The 5,067-nt window shown below is 41.9% G+C and overlaps 1 non-coding gene across 1 annotated transcript; it reads right to left on the reverse strand.

Moving 5' to 3' along the window:
• Positions 1-421: 421 nt before the first annotated feature.
• On the reverse strand, positions 422-529 carry LOC130958309 (small nucleolar RNA R71). Its single transcript, XR_009077437.1, has one exon. It is a non-coding gene; the product is annotated as a small nucleolar RNA R71 (small nucleolar RNA).
• Between the last annotated feature and the right edge of the window lie 4,538 nt (positions 530-5,067).

Below are 5,067 nucleotides of genomic sequence, written 5' to 3' on the forward strand. Positions count from 1 at the left end.
CAAAGAGGAAGAACCCATGGCAGCCGAAAACAACAACAATGCCAACAATGCAAGGAAGGTGCTGGGTGACTTTACTGCACCTACTCCCGACTTCTATGGGAGAAGCATCTCTATCCCTGCCATTGGAGCAAACAACTTTGAGCTTAAGCCTCAATTAGTTTCTCTAATGCAACAGAATTGCAAGTTCCATGGACTTCCATTGGAAGATCCTCATCAGTTTTTAGCTGAATTCTTGCAAATCTGTGACACAGTCAAGACTAATGGGGTTGACCCTGAGGTCTACAGACTGATGCTATTCCCTTTTGCTGTAAGAGACAGAGCTAGAATATGGTTGGACTCTCAACCTAAAGAAAGCCTGGACTCTTGGGAAAAGCTAGTCAATGCCTTCTTGGCAAAGTTCTTTCCACCTCAAAAATTGAGTAAGCTTAGAGTGGAAGTCCAAACCTTCAGACAGAAGGATGGAGAGTCCCTCTATGAAGCTTGGGAAAGATACAAACAATTAATCAGAAAATGTCCTTCTGACATGCTTTCTGAATGGAGCATCATAGGTATTTTCTATGATGGTCTCTCTGAACTATCCAAGATGTCTCTGGATAGCTCTGCTGGAGGATCTCTTCACCTGAAGAACATGCCTACAGAAGCTCAAGAGCTCATTGAAATGGTTGCAAATAACCAATTCATGTACACTTCTGAAAGGAATCCTGTGAACAATGGGACAAGTCAGAAGAAAGGAGTTCTTGAGATTGATGCTCTGAATGCCATACTGGCTCAGAACAAGATATTGACTCAACAAGTCAATTTGATTTCTCAAAGTCTGTCTGGAATGCAAAATGCACCAAGCAGTACTAAGGATGCTTCATCTGAAGAAGAAGCCTATGAACCTGAGAACCCTTCAATGGAAGAGGTGAATTACCTAGGAGAACCCTATGGAAACACCTATAATTCTTCATGGAGAAATCAACCAAATTTCTCATGGAAGAATCAAGAGAGACCTCAACAAGGTTTCAACAACAGTAATGGTGGAAGAAACAGGTTTAGCAATGGCAAGCCTTTTCCATCATCTTCTCAGCAACAGACAGAGAGTTCTAAGCAGAATACCTCTGACTTAGCAACCATGGTCTCTGATCTAATCAAAACCACTCAAAGTTTCATGACTGAAACAAGGTCTTCCATTAGGAATTTGGAGGCACAAGTGGGACAGCTGAGTAAGAAAATTACTGAACTCCCTCCAAGTACTCTTCCAAGCAATACAGAAGAAAATCCAAAAGGAGAGTGCAAGGCCATCAACATGGCCGAATATGGAGAGGAAGGAAAGGAAGTGAACGCCACTGAGGAAGACCTCAGTGGGCGTGCACTAGCCTCCACTGAGTTCCCTAATGAGGAACCATGGGAATCTGAGGCTCAAAATGAGACCATAGAGATCCCATTGGATTTACTTCTGCCATTCATGAGCTCTGATGAGTATTCTTCCTCTGAAGAGGATGAGTATGTCACTGAAGAGCAAGTTGCTAAATACCTTGGAGCAATCATGAAGCTAAATGACAAGTTATTTGGAAATGAGACTTGGGAGAACAAACCTCCTTTGCTCACCAAAGAACTGGATGACTTGTCTAGGCAGAAATTACCTCAAAAGAGACAAGATCCTGGGAAGTTTTCAATACCTTGTACCATAGGCACCATGACCTTCAAGAAGGCTCTGTGTGACTTGGGGTCAAGTGTAAACCTCATGCCTCTCTCTGTAATGGAGAAGCTAGGGATTTTTGAGGTACAAGCTGCAAGAATCTCATTAGAGATGGCAGACAACTCAAGAAAATAAGCTCATGGACTTGTAGAGGATGTTTTGGTGAAGATTGAAGACCATTACATCCCTACTGATTTCATAGTCCTAGAGACTGGGAAGTGCATGGATGAATCCATCATCCTTGCAGACCCTTCCTAGCCACAGCAAAGGCTGTGATTGATGTTGATGGAGGTGAACTGATCATTCAAGTGAATGAAAAATCCTATGTGTTTAAGGCTCAAGGATATCCTTCTATCACCATGGAGAGGAAGCATGAAGAGCTTCTCTCAAATCAGAGTCAAACAGAGCCCCCACAGTCAAACTCTAAGTTTGGTGTTGGGAGGCCACAACCAAACTCTAAGTTTGGTGTTGGGAGGTTCCAACATTGCTCTGAGCATCTGTGAGGCTCCATGAGAGCCCTCTGTCAAGCTACTGACATTAAAGAAGCGCTTGTTGGGAGGCAACCCAATGATTATATTTTATCCATTTCCCTTGTTATTTTATGTTTTTTGTAGGTTGATGATCATAAGAAGTCACAAAATCAATTGAAAAAGCAAAAACAGAATGAAAAACAGGAAGAAAAACAGCACACCCTGGAGGAAGAACTCACTGGCGTTTATACGCCAGTGAGGCTAGCAGTTGGGCATTTAACGCCCAGTCTGGCACCATTCTGGGCGTTTAACGCCAGAAATGGGCACCAAACTGGCGTTAAACGCCAGGAAAGGGCAAGAACCTGGCGTTAAACGCCAGAAATGGGCACCAGCCCGGTGTTTAACGCCAGAATTGGCTCAAAACGTGATTTTGCATGCCATTTGGTGCAGGGATGACTTTTCCTTGACACCACAGGATCTGTGGACCCCACAGGATCCCCACCAACCCCACCACTCTCTCTCTTCTTCACCCATTCACCAATCACCTCAACACCTCTTCCCCAAAAACCCTTCACCTATCAAATCCCATCTTTCTCTTCACCACTCACATCCATCCTTCATAAAACCCCACCTACCTCACCATTCAAATTCAAACCACTTTCTCTCCCAAACCCACCCATACATGGCCGAACCCTACCCCTCCCCTATCCTATATAAACCCTTCTTCACTCCTTCATTTTCACACAACCTAAACACCACTTCTCCCCCTCTTTGGCCGAACACAAAGCCACTCCCTTCTTCCTCATTTCTTCTTCTTCTACTCTCTTCTTTCTTCTTTTGCTCGAGGACGAGCAAACCTTTTAAGTTTGGTGTGGTAAAAGCATTGCTTTTTGTTTTCCCATAACCATTTATGGCATCCAAGGCCGGAGAAACCTCTAGAAAGAGGAAAGGGAAGGCAAAAGCTTCCACCTCCGAGTCATGGGAGATGGAGAGATTCATCTCAAGGGTGCATCAAGACCACTTCTATGAAGTTGTGGCCTTGAAGAAGGTGATCCCTGAGATCCCTTTCAAACTCAAAAAGGGTCAACTGAGAAGGCATGACCACAAGCCCATCACTGAGAAAAGGATGGAGCAAACAAGAGACCCCTCTCATCATGAAGTCCCTGAGATACCTCAAGGGATGCACTTTCCTCCACAAAACTATTGGGAGCAAATTAACACCTCCCTAGGAGAATTGAGTTCCAACATGGGACAACTAAGGGTGGAGCATCAAGAACACTCCATCATCCTCCATGAAATTAGAGAAGATCAAAGAATCATGAGAGAGGAGCAATAAAGACAAGGAAGAGACATTGAGGAGCTCAAGCACTCCATAAGACCTTCAAGAGGAAGAACAAGCTGCCATCACTAAGGTGGACCCGTTCTTTAATCTCCTTGTTCTTTATTTTCTTGTTTTTCGAAATTTTCATGCTTATGTTTATCTATGTTTGTGTCTTATGATCATTAGTGTTTTTATTACAAAAGAACAAGTACAGGATTTTGAATTCATCTTTAAAAACTAGCTTAATTAGTTTTTGATGTGGTGACAATACTTTTTGTTTTCTGAATGTATGCTTGAACAGTGCATATGTCTTTTGAATTTGTTGTTCATGAATGTTAAAATTGTTGGCTCTTGAAAGAATGATGAAAAAGGAGACATGTTACTGAGGATCTGAAAAATCATAGAAATGATTCTTGAAGCAAGAAAAAGCAGTGAATACAAAAAAAAAAAAGGAGAAGAAGCGAAAAAAAAAAGAGACGAAAAAAAAAGAAAGAAAGAAAAAGAAAGAAATAAAGTTGTGATCCAAGGCAAAAAGAGTGTGCTTAAGAACCCTGGACACCTCTATTTGGGGACTCTAGCAAAGCTGAGTCACAATCTGAAAAGGTTCACCCAATTATGTGTCTGTGGCATGTATGTATCCGGTGGTAATACTGGAAGACAGAGTGCTTTGGGCCACGGCCAAGACTCAATAAGTCTGTGTTCAAAGAATCATCATACTTAACTAGGAGAATCAATAACACTATCTGGATTCTGAGTTCCTAAAGAAGCCAATCATTCTGAATTTCAAAGGATAAAGTGAGATGCCAAAACTGTTCGGAGGCAAAAAGCTACTAGTCCCCGCTCATCTAATTTGGAGCTAAGTTTTCATTGATAATTTGGAGTCTATAGTATATTCTCTTCTTTTTATCTTATTTGATTTTCAGTTGCTTGAGGACAAGCAACAATTTAAGTTTGGTGTTGTGATGACGGATAATTTGTACCCTTTTGGCATTGTTTTTAGTATGTTTTTTAGTAGTTTTAGTTGAGTTCTTAGTATATTTTTATTAGTTTTTAGTTAAAATTCACTTTTCTGGACTTTACTATGAGTTGTGTGTTTTTTCTGTGATTTCAGGTATTTTCTGGCTGAAATTGAGGGATCTGAGCAAAAATCTGATTCAGAGACTGAAAAGGACTGCAGATGCTGTTGGATTCTGACCTCCCTGCACTCGAAGTGGATTTTCTGGAGCTACAGAAACCCAATTGGCGCGCTCTCAACGGCTTTGGAAAGTAGACATCCTGGGCTTTCCAGCAATATATGATAGTCCATACTTTGCCCAAGATTTGATGGCCCAAATCGGCGTTCAAAGTCACCCTCAGAATTCCCAGCGTTAAACGCCGAACTGGCACCAAAATGGGAGTTAAACGCCCAAACTGGCATAAAAGCTGGCGTTTAACTCCAAGGAGAGTCTCTACCGAAAATGCTTCATTGCTCAGCCCAAGCACACACCAGTGGGCCCGGAAGTGGATTTTTATGTCATTTACTCATCTCTGTACACCCTAGCTACTAGTTTTCTATAAGTAGGACCTTTTACTATTGTATTTTCATCTTTTGATCA

Source organism: Arachis stenosperma, chromosome 10, assembly GCF_014773155.1.
Source record: "Arachis stenosperma cultivar V10309 chromosome 10, arast.V10309.gnm1.PFL2, whole genome shotgun sequence".
Taxonomy (NCBI): domain Eukaryota; kingdom Viridiplantae; phylum Streptophyta; class Magnoliopsida; order Fabales; family Fabaceae; genus Arachis; species Arachis stenosperma.